This window comes from Mastomys coucha, unplaced genomic scaffold, assembly GCF_008632895.1.
Source record: "Mastomys coucha isolate ucsf_1 unplaced genomic scaffold, UCSF_Mcou_1 pScaffold14, whole genome shotgun sequence".
Taxonomy (NCBI): domain Eukaryota; kingdom Metazoa; phylum Chordata; class Mammalia; order Rodentia; family Muridae; genus Mastomys; species Mastomys coucha.
In genome coordinates this window covers 109486573-109507317 of record NW_022196896.1, presented here as the reverse complement: position 1 = coordinate 109507317, position 20745 = coordinate 109486573, and the positions used below count along the sequence as shown (strand labels likewise).

Genomic DNA, 20745 nt, shown 5'->3' with positions numbered 1-20745 from the left:
AGCAGAAACTATTGGCGTTCTCTTCAGGAAATTTTCCCCTGTGCCTATTTGCTCGAGGTTCCTCCCCACTTTCTCTTCTATTAGTTTTAATGTATCTGTTTTGATGTGGAGGTCCCTGATCTACTTGGACTTGAGCTTTGTACAGGAGAAAGGAGTGGATCGATTTGCATTTTTCTACATGTTAACTTCCAGTTGAGCCAGCACCATCTGTAGCAATATGTGTTCAGTTCTCCTCCAACCAAGGTAAATGCCTGTTAAAGTAAACACAAATTCTAAAATAGCTATGAGATCCAAATATGATCCTATCCTGCAAAGCTCCAGGTTGATTTAAAAAGAGGGGACAGAAAGGTGCTAAGCAGCAGAGGTAGTGGCTGTAGCCAAGCAGTGTTTTTCAAGTGTGAGAGGACTACCGTGTTCATTTACTCACAGGAGCTGTGACTGCAGGCACAAGAGCAAGTCAGCCAGAGTCCCAGCATATATAGACGAGGGACTCACAGTCTCTCAACCACCAGGGACACTGTAATTGATATTTTCTGGGATAGTCTATTTTGTGGATACAACCACTGACGAGCTCCAGTAGATGGTTACCCAGGCATGTATACATTGCATTTAAGAGGACTCAGTGGTTTTAATAAAAGGAGGACATGAAGCTGTGATAGAAAAGTAGTGTGTGTATGTGGTAGTGGGGGAATAAAGATGAACTTGGAGGGCCTAGCAATGGCAGTGGATCTGATCAAAACTCATGTATGATATTACTGATCAATAAAATAAAAACTGGTTTCCAAGGTGACAGAATGGAGAAGGCAGAAGAAAAGCCCTGGTGATGAGATACATGAGCAGAGATAGTTCATTTTGAACACAAAAAAGGAAAACAATGTGAAGAGCAAATACAATGCCATAGACTTTGACAGGGAACATTACAACGTCAGACAACATGTGCAAGCAGAATGCTTTGATGCGAGGAAAGGGTACTGGGACAGGCAGGCAGATGAGAAGATGTAAGGGTTAGAATGTTCAGGATTATGATGAAAGGTATGTACATATAGGCTTGAAACACTAGCTCTCAAACAGGCCAACACAAAGAAGAACCCTTAGTCCTATCAAGAAAAAGAACAAATTGCATAAAAGTGCACTAGATCAAATGGAAGGCGATATCTCAGAAATCATGGAGCTGGAAAGGGTAGCATCTTTTATGTACGGAGAGAAAACTATTGTTATCCAATATTACTTTTAGAAAAGAATACCAAAATGTACATTTCAAATTCTTATTACCAGGAAAATTGAACAAAGTGATCAATTTGGAGCCATTTCTTGGAAGAATGATTAAAGATTATCAAGATTAAAGAAGATAAAGGGATAAAATGTACAGTGACTTTATGGTGAAAAATTGAGATTCTTACTAGGTATCCTAATAACCGAAGAGCAGTTCCCAGTGGGAAATGAAACCAAGAATAGTGAACCTGGCAATGTCATCTCTCAAGTGTCAACTCTGAGGAAATGTGGTTCTGCACATTCAGAGGTCAAGGCATTCTACACTCATGATTCCATCCTTAAGAATCCTCTGTAGGTTGTCTTTGAATTACATGAGACATGACTTCGGAAAACAGCAAAACAACAGCTATAACCAAAGAGCTACTGAAAAGAGACTCAATGTGAAGACACACATACACTGCATAATATGTGCTCCATGGTTCATGTGATATAACATAGTGGAATGAGAACATAAAAATGGGGTGGAAAAAAAATCTAGAAGAAAAATGAATGTAATGAAACTGTTTCCTAAACAACCTATTATGAGTATCATTAAAAGCTACAGAGGAGAATGTGAACATTAAGAAAAGGCATCAGAGTAAGGATGATTGAAAGGGATAGATACAAATTATTATTTGTACCAAAAAGCAGATATAAACTATTGCTTAGTTTATATCTGGCTATAAACACCCACAGTTCCCTCTGAAGGATGCAGGTGAATTACTGGAAGCCAGGAGATTGAGATTAGGAGGCATTTCAAAAAACAAAGTAAACAACCAAACTTTAAAATACAAAATAGGGCTGGCGAGATGGCTCAGCAGCTAAGAGCACTGACTGCTCTTCCCAAGTTCCTGAGTTCGGATCCCAGCAATTACATGGTGGCTCACAACCACCCGTAATGAGATCTGACGCCCTCTTCTGGTGCGTCTGAAGACAGCTACAGTGAATTACTCCAGTGTGAGCGGGCCTGAGTGGGGCTAGCAGTGGTCCTGAGTTCAGTTCCCAGCAGCCACACACACACATCATGGCTCACGGTCATCTGTATAGCTACAGTGTACTTATACACATAAAATAAATCTTTACAAAAATTTAAAATACAAAATAAATGAAGAAATGATAGACAAGCCCTTCTTGTTTACAGCAGAGACCCGCCTTAATCAAATGGTAAATTCACAGTGTCAGTAACGAGAGCCAGTGGCCCCCAGTACTGAGAACTGGTCTTATTTTTATTGTATTTGTGCCAACAAAATCTGACTGGAGTCTAACTACAAAGAACCGCCGTCCAGTAAACACTGACTGACAGACAGGCTAGAAAATTGCTCATGCGGATGTTTCAATATTAATGTTATGAAAATACAAAGAAAACAAAGCCCCCGTTATACCACTGCAAATCAAATGTGATTAAAAAGATCAGAGAACTGGACGCAGTGAATCATCTTGGACTCTCTGGGCGATGTTCTGCAGCTTGTATTATAGCTGCACTCATATCCTGATATCCGAGTGAGCTCTGTGCAAATTAGAGTCTGTGTCATCCACATGAATTTCATGATATTGATGATTTTAATATGAATTCTATATTTTTTTTAAGGAAATGCTACACTTAGGGTAAAGAAACACCATATGCACAACTTGTTCTTAAGCGATTAAGGAAGAGGAGAATGAAAGAGAGGAAGAGAGAGGGGGGATGGGAAGTGGAGGAGAAAGAGAAAAAGCCAGGAAGGAAGGGTATCAGTATGTTTTGTGCTATTTTTTCAACTTTTATGAGTTTAAAGAGTGTCAAAAATAGAAAAAAATATCAAATTATTTTTATAAGGAAAAATAGGTTGCAGTGACAAAGGAATCCACGTGGTGGATCTTGAATGGTGCTTCGGTGATAATTACGACCCCATGTCTATGTCCAGTCACTTACCAGTTTGGCCAAAAGAGAAGGTGGATTGACTTTCCATAGCCCATGGATAACTGCAAGTTTAATCAGAGAGGCTGCTAACTAAAACTGTCGTTACATATGTGTTCTTCCAACTTCAAATCCCTGCCTAGAAACGAGTCATTATAGCTGCATTAACTTTATGTAACCCTCTTTGCAAATATCTAAAACCACAGGCTGTGTTTCTAGAGGGTGGTGATCAATATGTAAGTCCCCCCTAGCTCCTCCTTCGATATTTCAGTATCCCTGATGCAATTGAATTCTGGCCCCATTTTTTAAATTTAACTTTGGTTTTCTCATATTACAATTGTGTAGGAAAGAATTTCCACTTCACACGGAGTTACTAGATTCTATAATAAATTAAAGAAGATGAAACTAGACTTGCTTACATAAAAGATTGTTTTAAACTCAAAATATTCTTTGTTCTTCGCTGCCTGCAACAGTTTGCTTACATACAAAGGACATTAACTTAAGATACTTTCTCCCAGAGGGCTTGAAGTGTAGCTCAATATTAAAAAAATAAAACCTGGTTATATTAAAACCAAAAGTCATTTATCGGCGAAGAGAAAAATGCAAGACAAAATCAATGAAGGGAATGGCATTGAGGATGGCACAGAGAATCATAAACTCAGAGCTTTAGGTCAAGGAAGACTAATGCAAATGAACACAGAGGTATACACTAAACACAGTTAATCCCAAAGACATGCCCTGATGCTCAAAGGGTAGCAGTGTGTGCATGCACATGTGCATGCATGTGTGCGTGTGTGTGTGTGTGTGCATGTGTGTGTGTGTGCATGTGTGTGCGTGCATATGTGTGTGTGTGCATGTGTGTGTTTCAGGAAAAACAAGGACGGATTAGAGAAGTACAATAAGTTAACTACTCACCCTGCAGATAACTAAAACTGAGACAGTTGGGGAAACATTTATATACCAATTAAAACTAAAAGGCTTACTAACGACATTTGATTTTAAAAGCCTTTGAGTTATTTGATACTCTACTGTAACACTAACCTGTCCTCTCAGCCCCCTCTCCTCATTGCTCCCCCAACACACACTGAAGAACCTCTGAGCAAGCTGGAATAAGGAGCCTGATCAAGTGTGGAGCTGGTGTGCTCTGTGTGTACACAGGCATGGCTTGACCACATGTGAAAACACAGTGAGGGGTCCATTCAGCTGTGAAAAGAATTATGAAGATGGAAAGGAGATATTATATTTTATCCTACTTTTTCCCTGATTTGATTGATTTAATTCCATGGTTTAGGGAGATGTTTCCATAGATAAATTGTTTACTATGCAAGCATGAGATGCTGAATTCAGCTCTCCATGCACAGTTGGATAGAACCAGTTTTAGACTCAGAGGGTATGTGATGAGGTGTGTGTGTGTGTGTGTTTAAGGAGGGCATGATCTTGAGAGGGAGGAGAAGACTTGGGGGAGGGGAACCTGGGAGAAGGTGCAGTGATTAGAAAGCTTGGAAATAATCAGACACATTGTGTGTATATCGGTCATCAATGGGAGGAGAGGCCTTGGCCCTGTGAAGGTTCTATGCCCCAGTGTAGGAGAATGCCAGGGACAGTAAGCAGGAGAGGGTGGGGTGGCAAGCAGAGGGAGGGAGGAAGAGGGAGGGAACAGGGGTTTGTTCTTCTTGTTGTTGGTTTTTTTTTTTTGTCTTTTTTTTTTTTTGGAGGAGAAACTGGGAAAGGAGATATCATATGATCATATGACATGTAAATAAAGAAAATATCTAATAAAAAATTCTCAATGTATAAAGGAACATTTTAAAATGGAAGTCTGCTCAATATATTATGGCATTAGTTTTCTTTTTTTTTTAAATCAGACAAGAGTGAGAGAGCATGGATGCATTCACTTTTCTTTAAGTGATAATAAAATGGAAACACTATCCTAGGGTAGAGAGCTGCATACTTGAATTTTTCAGAGAATAGTCAGGAAATAGTTATTCTTGAAGAAGTGTTCATGTTTATATGCATAAGAGTGCCGTAAAGAGCTTAGACTTTTAGATTCTTACAACTTGTCATCTATAAACTCTCACTTGCTTTCATTATTTAACTTTATAGAATCTGAAATTTTGATAGAAGCAGGCTTTCAGCCAAGCTCATTGTTGGAAATATTGAATAAAGGAGGTCAGAAGATTCTATGTGATTTTCTTGTTAAATCTGACTTACGGCCCAGTCATGTATTATCTGATCAAATTCTCAAAATTCCCAGACTAAATGTATGTTTATGCATGCTTTGTATATGAAAACACATGCACAGCTGTGCGCTTCTATGTGGGGGAGCCAGAGGTTGATATTACATGTCTTTCTCAAACACATTCCATTTTGATTCTTAATATTTTAATTAATTCTTTAAGATTTTGGTCCTTTTCGCTTTCTTATTGCAACTCCTCTTTCCACCCTCATTTACATGCCCACCTAACTTTGAGTTCTTCACTCTTTTGATACAAGGACTCTCAATCTCTCTCTCTCTCTCTCCCTCTCCCTCTCCCTCTACCCCCTCTTTCTAATTTATTTATTTTTATTCTATGTGCATTGGTGTTTTGCCTGCATGTGTGTCTGTGTGAGGGTGTCAGATCTTGAAGTTATAGACCACTGTGAGATACAATGTGGTTGCTGAGAATTGAACCCAGACCCTTTGGAAGAACAGTCAGTGCCCTTATTCTATGAGCCATCTCTTTATTGAACACAGAGCTTACCACTTTGACTATACAAGTTGTCCAGCAAGCCCCAGAGATAGTCCTATTCCTCCTGGCACTGGGTTTACAAGTGCACACTCTTACCTTTTGTACAAGAGTTTTAGGGATGAAGCTTTTGTCCTCATTCTTGAAGAACAAACAGCTTACCAACATAATTATCTTCTTTACCTCTAAAAATAATTTTATAGGTAATAATTCCCTGCCTATGTACATTCACATATGTAAAAAGGATACAAATATAGTAGCTATAAAGATTCACATAGCAATTAAATAAATGGTCAGATTCTGGGGAAATATGGCTGTTTGAAATCTGAATGATTTTGGTTTTGATTCTAAGATTATAAAAGCTCACTAGACAAGAATTCATGCTGTATGAGTAGCAAAACTCTGTTGAGTTTCCAAAGCTAAAGTAGGACCACTCATGAGTCTAGGCACTCATATTTGGTGTGGATGGCTTTGTCAAAAATGTGTGCTGTTACACTTCTGGAGTGATTTGACTCTTCCCATTTGCATTCCATCATTTTTGCTGTCTCTTCTTAATCTCTCTTAGATCCCCCCAATTTCCTTTCCTCTCTCCCTCCTCCTTTTTCACATTCTCATTTTTTCTCTTTCAATGACTAGTAGAGATAAAATAAAAGTTTCACTCTTTTTATTTTGAGTTGTAAGAGTTTGTCTTTGGATCCATATACCAAGGTTGGAAGCTACAAGAAGATGTGATGGGGGGTTGAAAATGAACCAAACCAGAGCACTTTGTAAACTGAGAAACAGACGTTCACAACACATTGAACTCTTATAACCAACGCTCCATAATTATGTGACCACATATAACAAACTGACCATTCTAGCTTAATCTTTCAACATATTGCAGAGGGAGATTGTTTTCTTCAATATAAAATAATATTGAAGAACCAAAGCAGCATTAGTAAAGTAAGTAACAGATACAGTTAAAGTCTTAGGAGTGACTTAGGCTACATACTTATAAGAGGATTGTTGCGGGATTATTTAAAAAAATGAATCAACCCCGCAAACTCTTTCTTGCCGGTCCACATTCTATTGCCGTTACCGTAGGTCCTCAACTTTAAGTCCCGGTGAGTTCTCATTATTTTCTCCCAGCTAGCAGCAACATCTCGCTCACATGCAACGCTTTGCACACCCCCAGAATCATTCATCTAGCGCCTAGTACCTGGTAAAACATGACTCTTATGGCTTATTTATCTAATCAGGTTTATATAATAATAAGATCACAATTTCAAGATGCCAATACAATAATTTCAGTGCCAAATGATAACGACAATGTTTTGACCCAATGAATCTATTTTGTAAAAATCTTAGCTTGGTTGTCATAACCACGCAGGGTCTGAATCGTCATCTTCCTCTGCCTCCGTGAAGAAGCTCCGCCCCTTCCTGCTCGTTACCCTTTTTCCTCCTCAAGTTCTTGCCCCCTACCCCACTCTTGTCCATTCACAGGCCTGTCACTGCCCTAATGTGATTGGACAGAGAAAATGCTTCAAGAGAGGACAAATTGCTTGTTTTCATCTTTATAATTGTCACTTGTAGAGAAATTTAGACCTGACCTTTAGACTTTGTTGTCTAATAAGTGACAGAAAGTGCATTCTTAGTAGTTCATAGTAGATGCTTGTCTTATTGAACTTTTATGAGAATGAACCTTTCAGTTTATAAGGAATTTGCTATCTTTGGGCTCAGGATGTAGCTCAGTTGAGAGAGTGCTAGCTTGGTCTGAACAAAACTCTGAGTTTGATCCAGCATTGCATAAACCACACATAGTAGTACACATTGGTAAACCTAGCAGTTAGGAAGTGTAGGCAAGAAGATGAGATGTTCGAGGTCATCCTCTGCTACATAGCATATTTGAGGCTAGCCTGGGCTATCAGAGATCCTATCTTAAACAAAAAATAATAAACAAAAGCAAGCAAACAAAACCAGAATGTATTATCTCTTTGATAAGAGATCAAAAACCAAAACTAAAATCTTGTTTTCCATGAGGTCTGGTCATAGACTATGGAAGTATTTCTGTTATGTTGAAGCTAACTCATATACTTCAGTAAGCATTCTAAAATACTAGTAAACTAGTATTAATACTAGTTTACTCTCTAGCCCACAGTTCACATGCATCATACCAAGGATGCATGACCAATCACTGCTCATTGTTGACTTTGATCACCTGCTGAAGGAAGTGGTCCTTAGGCTTCTCTATTGAAACTCTACATTCATATCTGCCTCCCTGTCCTACACTGTCCTTCTCAGAATGAAGTCACCATGCAGAACACATATTTAACTTCTCCTTCTTGAGGGTCCAGTATTTATGTAAATTATTTGGAATCCCATACACATCATTTACTATATACATTTTATAGCTATCTTGATATAATTTTATGCTGTGGAGGATAAACTTTTTCTCATCAATGCACTGTGAATTTCATTTGTCTCCATAAACACTATCTAAAAAATTCTGGAATTTCTAAGCTGATGTGTGCATTTTGTATTAGAAAGATGTTGATAATGAAAAGTCTTGCTAATGTATCAACATTCTGTATATGTATAATATAGCTTACACATTTTTAGTATTATGATTACACAGCTTTTTATGTACAAAATTATATATATATATATTACTAATGAGAAGTTTTCACAGAGAACAAGGAGAAAGAAACATGGTCACAACTGGCTAAGGAATCTCAAAAAACAGGGAAAGCTCAGGGATTAGCACACGTTGAAGATAGCAACTAAGAGACATACAGAATTGTGGTGTGAAAGAGTACAAAATGCAGGTCATTTGAATTTCTCTCTCTCTCTCTCTCTTCTCTCTCTCTCTCTCTCTCTCTCTCTCTCTCTCTCTCTGTTGCATGTGAGTGGTATACATATATGTTGGTACATGCATAAGACCAGATACTGACATGGGTGTCTTTTTTGGCCACTCTCTTACTAAAGCTGGAGCTGGCCAGTTTTCCTAGTCTAGCTAGCCAGCTAAAGTTGTGTATCCTTTCTCCACATAAACGTGGCAGTACACATGACTTTTATTTGGTCACTCATCCTCATACATGCTCAGAATTGAGCAATCTTTTCATATTGAATTCTCAATTCTAATAATTGGCCTGCCAAAAACTTAAGAAAGAATCCTACAGAGTTTAATGTTTGGGACATACATGTAATTGTTATTTTAAGGAGACATTTATGTCTATTTAAATATTTGTAAATGAAGATATTGGATAATAAGCATCCTATCTGAAGGTTGTAAATTCAATAAATTTCAAATAAGCATGTGCATGAAGCATAAAAAGAAAGATAAAATGCTTGCAACAATTCTATTATTGGACTACAACACTAATTCCAGACTGTGATAATATCAAACAAGAAGTTCAGAGACAATATATTACCAATTCTGTGGATATCAATAGTTATAAAGAGTGAACATAGATCTCAGAAGAAAATGAGTCACGTCAAGAAAATATTGATTGTAAAGTGTTTTCTTCAAACTGTCATTGTGGATGGATCTCTTTATATTTTGCTCCTGTAAGACAACCACACTCTCAGGGAAAGCCTCATGAGGTGAGGCTAATAGGAATATGTGGGCATTTGTGAGTCATCTTTATCCACACACCAGCAAGACTCTTTAAACAGCATGGACTATTGGGAACTTTGAAGAACTCTATGGCTAAACTTTGGAGAAATCTATAGATAGGCCTCCCAGCATGAAAGTACAAAGCATCAAGTGGGCATAAGAACTCTTCCCAAATTACTGAAGATGTTTGCAATTTTCTCATATAAGCAGGGGGCTGCAGAGAGGGCAGGGCTTGTCTGAACTGAAGTGGCCTAGATTGCCATTAAGCCAAAAGTGATTTATACTAAGTCACTGGCACCTGCGTAAGAGGTGTATCCTAATGTCTCTGTGACCTCTTAAGCCAGGTGTTTATCATCTTACCTTATCTCAAAAGAGCTATGAGCACTGAGCTGGAAAATTTCCACAAGGTAGAGATGGAAATGGACACTTATTTGCAGTCTGAGGACATTGTCTAGACTGTGCTAAGCAGTGAAACTTATCAGCATGATGAAGGTTTCTATGTAGTGCAGTTCAACATGTATTGCAATTACGTCCTAATTGATCACACTAAAAAATGTGCAAACACAATTTTTAAAATATTTCCCCAAAATCAAGTTAATAATAGAAGTGTGAGACAAATACAAACTCTACAAATTTAAGGTTTTTGGTGGGATGAGATGATAAAGAAATATCATCTGGCATTGTTTCTCACAGCACTGTGCACTGTGTATTAGTTTAGTCAACAGATCTGAGACCTTGGGGCTACAGAAGAAAGTCTTAGTTAGATGAAAGGGGGTAGGTATGTCAGACACCTTCAGTACAGAAACCAACATGGCATATAGCAGTAACAGAAATAAATACCTTCTTCCAATGATGCTCAGTCACAAGCTTGATTCAGCAAGTCCCACTGTTTACCATAGTTTAGAGCAGTTGTCAATAGAGCTGAAGTGGACTTGATTATCTGTATGTAAGTCAGAAAAAAATTCTATGGGATTCCAAGCATTTTTTACAATTAAGTCACATATCCATATAAAATTTTTCTGTATTCAGAAAAACTAAAGCAAATGAGGGTGATACTCACATTCTTAGGACCAGTTTTCATCAGCTTAAATTCAGCTTCTTTAAATGTCTTCTCAGAGAAGCACTGTATGAAGATTATTCAAAGATGAGCACTTGTTCATTCAAGTGCTTTAGAAGAAATTTTGGACATTAGAGCAGATAGAGATTACTTACTAAATTGGTTTCATATCCATTTGTGTAATTGTTAGAAAGTAGTATCTTAATATGTTATTAAGATGATAATTTCAAAACTATAATGATTTCCCATATGGTCCTCCCTCACCTTCCACAGTTATAATCCCATATTCAAGTTGGTTTCATGTAGAGACCAACTGTTCCTCTGCTGCATCACATAAAAGCAAATCCAAGTCAATGTGTTTTCTTTAGGAAGCATTTCAAAGCACATGCATGAAGACATAAGGACTTTCAGGCAAGCAAGATTATCATAGGAAGGTCATACTACCATAGCTGAGAGTAACTCAATAACTTTACCTAACCTTTTCTAGAAACTGCTTATTTCAAAAGACTTATAATTATTTAAGTGGCTGTCCCAAATATCAAATGCTATAGTTATGAATGGATGCCTAAACCTGATGTTTTAAGATGAGTGTGGTGAACAATAGAAAGCTCACATACACATGAAAGTTTAACAACACCCTACTCAATGGTAACTTGGTCAAGGAAGAAATAAAGAAAGAAATTAAAGACTTTCTAGAGTTTAATGAAAATGAAGCCACAACATATGAAAACTTATAGGATACAATGAAAGCAGTCCTAAAAGGAATACTCATAGCTCTGAGTGCCTCAAAAAAGAAACTGGAGAGAACATACACCAGCAATTTGACAGCACATCTTAAACATCTAGAACAAAAAGAAACAAATTCATTTAAGTGGAGTAGGCTGCAGGAAATGATCAAACTCAGGGCTGAAATCAACCATGGAAACAAAAAGAACTATACAAAGAATCAACCAAACCAGGAGTTGCTTCTTTGAGAAAATCAACAAAATAGATAAATCCTTAGCCAGAATAACTGGAGGACACTGAGACAGTATTCTAATTAACAAAATCACAAGTGACAAGGGAGACATAACAACAGAAACTGAGGAAATCCAAAAAATCATGAGAACCTACTACAAAAACCTATACTCAACAAAACTTGAAAACATGGATGAAATGGACAATTTTCTAGACAGATACCAGGTACCAAAGTTAAATCAAGATCAGATAAATTATCTAAACAGTCCCATATCTGCTAAGGAAATAGAAACAGTCATTAATAGTCTCTCAACCAAAAAAAGCCCAGGACCAGATGGGTTTAGAGCAGAGATCTATCAGACCTTCCAAGAAGACCTAATACCAATACTCCTCAAACTATTCCACAAAATAGCAACAAAAGGTACTCTACAATTTGTTTTATGAAGCCACAATTACTCTTATACCTAAACCACACAAAGATCTAACAAATAAAGAAAAGTTCAGACTAATTTCCCTTATGAATATCAATGCAAAAATACTCAATAAAATTCTTGCAAACCAAATCCAAGAACACAACAAAACAATCATGCATCATTATCAAGTAGGCTTCATTCCAGGGATGCAGGGATGGTTCAACATATGGAAATCCATCAACAGAATTCACTATATAAACAAACTCAAAGGAAAAAAAAATGACCATCTCATTAGATGCTGAGAAAGCATTTGACAAAATCTAACACCCCTTCATGATAAAAGTCTTGGGAAGATCAGGAATTCAAGGCCCATACCTAAACATAGTAAAAGCAATATACAGCAGACCAGTAGCTAACATCAAATTAAATGGAGAGAAACTTGAAGCAATCCCACTAAAATCAGGGACTAGACAAGGCTGCCCACTCTCTCCCTACCTATTCAATATTGTACTTGAAGTCCTAGCCAGAGCAATTAGACAATAAAAGCAGATCAAAGGGATACAAATTGGAAAGGAAGAAGTCAAATTATCACTATTATCTGATGATATGATAGTACCCCAAAAATTTAACCTGAGAACTCCTAAACCTGATGAACAACTTCAGCAAAGTAGCTGGATATAAAATTAACTCAAGCAAATCAGTGGCTTTCCTGTACACAAAGGATAAACAGACTGAGAAAGAAATTAGGGAAACAACACCCTTCACAATAGTCACAAATATTATAAAATACCTTGGTGTGATTCTAACTAAGCAAGTGAAAGATCTGTATGACAAGAACTTCAAGTCTCTGAAGAAGGAAATTGAAGAAGACCTCAGAAGATGGAAAGGTCTCCCATGCTCATGGATTGGCAGGATTAATATAGTAAAAGTGGCCATCTTGCCGAAAGCAACTACAGATTCAATGCAATCCCCATCAAAATTCCAACTCAATCCTTCACAGAGTTGGAAAGAACAATTTGCAAATTCATCTGGAATAAGAAAAACCTAGATAGCAAAAAATATTCTCAACAATAAAAAAAAACTGCATGGTATTAGTACAGTGACAGGCAGGTGGATCAATGGAATAGAATCGAAGACCCAGAAATGAACCCACACACCTATGGCCACTTGATCTTTGACAAAGGAGCTAAAACCATCCAGTGGAAAAAAGACAACAGCATTTTCAATAAATGGTGGTGGCTCAACTGGCGGTTAGCATGTAGAAGAATGCAAATGGATCCATTCCTATCTCCTTGTAAAAAGCTAAAGTCCAAGTAGATCAAGGACCTCCACATAAAACCAGATACACTCAAACTAATAGAAAAGAAATGGGGAAGAGCCTCAAATACATGGGTACAGGGGAAAATTTCCTGAACAGAACACCGGTAGCTTATGCTCTAAGATCAAGAATTGACAAATGAGACCTCATAAAGTTGCAAAGCTTCTGTAAGGCAAAGGACACTGGCAATAGGACAAAACAGCAACTAACAAATTGGGAAAAGATCTTTATCAATCCTATATCCAATAGAGTGCTAATATCCAATATATTCAAAGAACTCAAGAAGGTAGACTTCAGAGAACCAAATAACCTTATTAAAAAATAGAGTACAGAGCTAAACAAGGAATTCTCAACTGAGGAATAGCAAATGGCTCAGAAGCACCTAAAGAAATGTTCAATATCCTTAGTCATCAGGGAAATTCAAATCAAAACAACCTCGAAATTCCACCTCACACCAGTTATAATATAATGGCTAAGATCAAAATCTCAGGTGACAGCAGATGTTGGTGAGGTTGTGGAGAAAGAGGAACACTCCTTCATTGATGGTGGGATTGCAAGCTGGTATAAAAACTCTGGAAATTAGTTTGGAGGTTCCTCAGGAAATTGGACATGGTACTACAAGAGGACCCAGCTATACTCCTCCTAGGCATCTACCCAGAAGATGCTCCAACATGTAATAAGGACACATGCTTCACTATGTTCATAGCAGCCTTATTTATAATAGTCAGAAACTGGAAACAACCCAGATGTCCCTCAGCAGAGGAATGGATACAGAAAATGTAGTACATTTATACAATGGAGTACTACTCAGCTATTAAAAACAATGAATTTATGAAATTCTTGGGGAAATGGATGGCTCTGGAGAATATCATCCTGAGTGAGGTAACCCAATCACAAAACAACACACATGGTATACACTTGCTGGTAAGTGGATATTAGCCCAGAAGCTCAGAATACCCAAGATACAATCCACAAACCACAAGAAACTCAAGAAGAAGGAAGACCAAAGAGTGGATACTTTGATCAAAATACCCATGGAAGGAGTTGCAGAAACAAACTATGGAGCAGAGAATGAAGGAAGGACAATCCAGAGACTGCTCCACCTGGGAATCCTTCCCATATTCAATCACCAAACCCAGATACTATTGTGGATGCCAGCAAGTGGTGGCTGACAGGAGCCTCATATAGCTGTCTCCTGAGAGGCTCTGACAGTACCTGACTAATACAGAAGTAGAGGCTCACAGCCATTCATTGGACTGAGCACAGGGTCCCCAATGAAAGAGCTAGAGAAAGGACCCAAGGAGCTGAAGGGTTTGCAGCCTCTTAGGATGAACAACAATATGAACTAACTAGTACCCTCAGAGCTTCCAGCAACTAAACCATCAACCAAAGAGTATACAAGGTGGGACTCATGACTCCAACTGCATATGTAGCAAAGGATGTCCTAGTCGGTCATCAATGGGAGGAGAGGCCTTAGGTCCTGGGAAGGTTCTATGCCCCAGTGTAGGGGAATGCCAGGGCCAGGAAATGGGAGAGGGTGGGTTAGTGAACAGAGGGAGAGGAGAGGGAACTGTTTTTTTTTTTTGTTTTTGTTTTTGTTTTTGTTTTTTTCAGAGGGGTAACCAGGAAAGGGGATATCATTTGAAATGTAAATAGAGAAAATATCTAATAAAAATATAAAGATGAGTGTGGCTAATGCTGGCAATCACAGTACTCAGGAGATGGAAGCACAGAGATAGACATTTCCAAGGATGTGTGTGGTTACATGCCATTCAAGGCCACCTGATCCCATTTCTAGAAAATAACAAACAACACTTCAAACAAAAGAATACCTTATTGTTTTATTATCTTTGATATTACACATAAGGCAGAATGTTTTCTAAATTTAGTCTTTTTTATTTGAGAGAGGATAATAAAATTCAGTGGTTTGTCATATACATGAATACATGCGAGACTAGTGGGAGGTTACTCACTAAAGAATTATAAGAAAGTACAGAAGTTAGAAGGCCCTTAGAAAGCATTTCTGCTGTTTTTAACTTTACCAATGCAGTGGCTACCCTTGGTTGTCTGCTTAATATACTGGAGGGAAAGAAACTTCAACTGAAGAACTGACTCCATCAGATTGGCCTGTGCACATGTCTGTGGGCATTTTCTTGATTGTTGATTGATGAAGAAGGGCCCTGCCCACTGTGGGCAGCACCATCTCTAGCCAGGTCAGCCTGAGAGGTAGCTGAACCAGAGAGTAAGTCAGTAAGAGCATTCTTCAGTGGCTTTTGCTGTAAGCTTCTACTTTGAGTTCCAGCCTTGTTTCCCCTTGATGATAAGCCAGGAAGATGAAATAAGCCCGTACCTCTCCAGGGTGGTTTTGATCATGGTGTTTATCACAGTAACAGAAGCAAACTGCAATGCCTGAGAAGTGGGGGAGAAGTTTATCTGCTGAGAGGGAGTGGTAGGTACTGTGAGTGTGGAGTTAGCCAGAAGAACTGGGGGAGTCTGAAACAGCCCCACCCAGGTATCAGCTTTGAATAGATACTTATTAGCAGTTCTCAGAGCTGACATCTTTTAGCATCCTGGATCAGATAGGAAAATGAAACACACAATGGTATACATGAGGCTGGAGGTTGGGATAAGAAAGCATGATACTCATTTTAAGGAAGAAAAATTTGATTTAGGAAAAAAGTCTGAAAACTCACATCAAAGTTCCATGCCAGGAGACAAGTAGAACATTCTTCATCTAAAATTTCAAGTAGATTAACAGATGTAGAAGAAAAGATACACTAATCTATGTCATGTAAAGAAGATCAAAGATGAGTGTCCACTTATGACCTTTAACAGTTAGATAAATGTAAGTTAAGGAGTACTCTGGAGAAACATGCAGGGGAACTATTAAAATTATCATCCACATACAGAGCACATATAGACCTTCAAATGCATGACTTGATTTTTAGCAAAACAATGAAAAACAATACATGATGTTCCTATATTAAAATATATGAATGAATAATTAGAAGGAAAGATGTCAGCTTAGAACTAAGTGATTATAATAATGAGGAAATTAATTAAATCTCCTAACTGAAACTCAAAGTCTCAAATCAAAGTATAGAAATTATTAGTAACAAAAGATGAATTTATATTAAAAGAGGTTTAGTGCAAAAATAGGAACAATACTATAATTCAAAATCTTAAAAGAAAAATTCTATATTGTGAATATTAGGGATTTTAAAAATAGAATCAAGAGCTACAAGAAAATTTCATTCAAGTAATATTTTAAAACCCTTATAATAGGAAATGGTTCACAATTCAATAAAATTACTATAAAAATTTTAGATGAAAATTCTAATCAAACACACATAAATATTTGCTAAAATTAATATGGAATTTACTAAAGCACTATAAACATGAGATATCTTTTATAGGTTTATTTTACTTCTGTGTGTATGTGAGTATGTGTGTGTGTGTGTGTGTGTGTTTGTGTGTGCACATGTATGTGCAGTTGCCTGAGGAGGCCAATTATGTCACTCAAAATTTGCCGTTTTTAATGAAGTTGCTTAAATATAAATAACATCATATTTGTATTTTCTGATTAATTTATTGGATTGGTAATGTAAACACCCAGACACACAATTTTCTTTAGTATCTGTGCAACCTTTGTAAAATCTGTTTCTATAGTAACTTCTAAAAAACCCAAAAGGACCTAATTAGCTAACACTCTATAGCATTCTATAATTTCTGCTAGTCTTGAAAAGCTTATAAAAGTTTCCAACACAAAGGGTGTTAAAATAATTCCAATCACATCAGATCAAATAAGTAAAAAATTAGTGTCAAAGAAATTTAAAATAGTTATTTTAAAAGAGTTATCCTCTCATAACCTATCATTTCAGTATTTGTAAGATAAATAAGAGTTATAACTCAGTTACTAGAGGGCTTGCCTACCACTCATATAGTCCCAGTTTTGAGACCTAGCACTTTATACAACTTCAAGATAGTCAGAATAACAAGGTATGATAATCAGAAAAATTCAAAGTCATCCTTAGCTATATGGGAAGTTCAAGGCTATCTGGGCATATAGGAGATCTTGTCTTACACTGGCAATCCTCCTAATTTAACCTTCTAAGTGCTGGGATTACAAGTGCCTCCTTCCATAGCTGATAATCAAAGATCATCTGCAACTTTCCACTCTACAGCCTTAGCCCCAGGTGCTAGGGTCACAGGTATGTGTCGCACACAGTTACTGACACATATTTAAAGTGTGTTTTCCCCGTCTTCTTATTTCCATATGATTTTGACTTCATTCGTAGGAGAGAAATTTTTACTGGCCAAACTGGAAGATGGTGGCCCTGCTTTGTACCACAATGACCCCCACCGGATGATGGCTATCCCTGCTTTGTATCACCTCCCTTCTTCACACTCACATTCAATCCTACTGAATGTTCTTGAATGTTCAGACACATTCTCACTGGGTGTTTAATAGCCTGGCTTTTGTTTCTGACCTTCTTCGGGAAATGATGGGCCTGAAGTTCATGGCTGTGTAACACAACATTGACCATTTCTTTCCAGGGAGAGCCAGCTTTTATGAGTGTTTCAACCAGGTACCTTGACAGCTCAGCTGGGCAACACTGGCCACATGTACATCCAGGGACAGTTCTGTGTCACTTGCTAATTTACTTCAGGTAGATTGTCACTCTGCTGTGTGTCAGCTGATGCACACAGAGAATTCTTCACCTTTATAGCAGGCCAGCTCCTGCAGACCTCCATCTGGCTCCTTAAGGGGAACATTTGCAATGAGAGTAAAATATGCTCAGTGGGTAGGGCAATACTTGACTTGTATGAAATGAGGTCACCGATGTTTCTTTGAGAGGTGCTTCAATTTGGACAAAGCAATTCCAGAGATGGGGCACATCTCCACATTTATCGATCACAGGCAATTCCGAATGACTTATAACTCTTCCTTAAAGGCTGGCTGTGAATTTAAACAGCTGCTGCATGGGCAGGGGATGACAGAGTCAATTTGGCTTCCTAGGAAGTGTGTTCCCACTGTTCGTGGAGAGGATTAGAGAAGCATGTCTAATCAAATTGTCTCTCGGTAATGCAGTCCCTTAAAACAGTCTGGTCTAGTGGAATCGTTCTTGGCTTTTAAAAATGGTGCTCTTTGGATAATCTAGAGAGTGGCTTATCGTGATGCTGTCTAAATTGTGAAAGTGCTCTTTCACTTCTCAATATCCGTCCTTGGGTGAACTCTAGACTTTATGTAGCTTGCCATAGAGTATTTGGATGTGGGTCAAAATGATGTAGTATTAAAGCCAAATTTCATGACTTCTCTTTACTCTGTCTTCCACTTATCCTTCTTCAGATGGACTCTCATGCAGCCGAAGACGACTGAAAGTGCCAGATCCTCTTGTGCCTCATTTTCAAGTGCTGAAATTAGAGCTATGTACCACCATGCCCATCTCTACCTGGGTGCTTCATATCCAAGGCTAAAATTTAACTGTCTGCAATATTTGTGATCCAAAACAGTACCTAGTCACCGATGAATTAGCCTACCAGAGACTATCACGGCTTGTGAGGATTTTCTAATGTCAAAATGCCAACATTGAGTGTCCCAAGCTTGGATGATAAATCCTTGTCTATTATCAACTTCTTCTGCAAACCTTAATCTACATTACAGCTAAAATTACAAAGAGTAATACTGGGTGATAAAAGGAAAAGAAGGACTTTGCTTTCTTGATTTTTGGCTTTTTAATGGAGGTGTTTAGTCTTGGCTTATGACCATCGAGGATATTTGACCTATGACCTTGAATAGAATTAAGACAATTTTCCAGCAGACTCTAAGGGCAACATGGAAAATTCTGTTAACCTTTTCCTAAAAGCTGAATTTTGTAGTAGTATGAGCTCAAACATGAGGAATATTTGAGTTTCTTAATTTTTTAATGTTTTTAATCCTGACCTTTTTAGATAATATTACCATGGAAAGCTGCCTGCTCCATGTCCCCAAGGATTATACAGAGAATGGGCTCAATCCAGCCCCCAAAGTCCACTCACTGTTGACTGGGAGTGTCATTAGTTTTCTAGATTGCTTAACAAACTGCCTTTGGTTGGGTGTTCTGACAATGGAAAAGAACAGCCTCACTGTCCTAAAAGATGGAAGGCCTAACACTGTTGGCAGGCCTAGTTATTCCTAAAGATGAGGAAGGATGAATCTGTTCTAGGCATTTCTCTTTGGCTTATGAATAACCATATTCGTACTCCTGTGATTACCTGCTGTATGCTTGCTCATCTCCAAATTCCCCCATTAGCTATAGTACCAGTTATATTGGAATAAAGCTCACCCAAAGGGCACCAATCTAAGTTGATCAGCACTCTTGGGATCGGTTTTTAAATTGGATATTTTCTTATTTATTTATTTTTTATTTATTTATTTTATGTGCATGAGTACACTGTAGCTGTACAGATGGCTGTGAGCTATCATGTATGTGGCTGCTGTTGATCTCAAGATCTCTGCTGGCCCTGCTTGCTCCAGTGTAATTTACTGCATCTGTCTTCAGATGCACCAGAAGAGGGTGTCCGATCTCACTACGGATGGTATGTGGTTGCTGGGATTTGAACTCAGGACCTTTGGAAGAGCAGTCAGTGCTCTTAGCCACTGAGCCACCTCATAAGCCCGATATTTTCTTTATTTACATTTTAAATGTTATTCCCTTTCCCAGTCCCCACCCAAGGAGCCCCCTAATTCCATCCCCCCTCCCCTGCTTCTATGAGGGTGTTCCCCCAACCACTCACCCACTCCCACCTCCCTGCCTTGGTATTCCCCTACAATGGGGCATTGAGCCTTCCCAGGACCAAGGGCCTCTCCTCCCATTGATATCCAACAAGGCCATCCACTGGATGAGTCCCTTCATGTGTACTCTTTGGTTGGTGGTTTAGTCTCTGGGAGCTCTGGGGCCTCTGATAGGTTGATATTGTTGTTCTTCCTATGGGGTTGCAAACCCCTTCAGCTCCTTCTGTCCTTTAACTCCTCTTCCATTGGGGACCCTGTGCTCAGTGTAATGGTTGGCTATGAGCATCCACCTCACTCCTAGGATCTTATCTTCAAATAAAGTCATATTCAGAGGTGCTAGAGCTTAAAGTTTCAGCCAGTAAATTTCATGGGAAGGATAGAATTCAGCCCAATGCAATTAGTAGCTTCCATTCTAGGCTTCTCTTATGATATATGAAAGCATCTCCCAGTAGAAGTTCGTATATTGACAAATGCTTTAGATGGGAATTGTTGAGGACCAACCATAGCCTGGCTGCACCAAGACAGTAGAGATTGGTCGCTCAGAAATGGAAGGAAACATTCAAAGACAGCCCAGGTGACATAAGGACTATTGAAACTTATTAACAGGAAATAAGCTAACAGGTGATAGAAATTTACTGATCACATCAGATATCCAGTGGTGGCCTAAATAATAGAGTTTAGGAGGAGTAGATAACAAGGTGGCTGGACCAAGAGACCTTGGTCTCTTTACTCAGTTCCATTATGATCATGCTTCCCACA

The 20745-nt window shown here is 38.3% G+C and overlaps 1 long non-coding RNA gene across 1 annotated transcript; it reads left to right on the top strand.

Annotated features, from left to right (window-relative positions):
- Positions 1 to 6998: 6998 nt before the first annotated feature.
- LOC116089261 lies at positions 6999 to 19545 on the top strand. The gene is made up of 2 exons (XR_004118249.1): positions 6999 to 7072; positions 18562 to 19545. It is a non-coding gene; the product is annotated as an uncharacterized LOC116089261 (long non-coding RNA).
- Positions 19546 to 20745: the final 1200 nt, after the last annotated feature.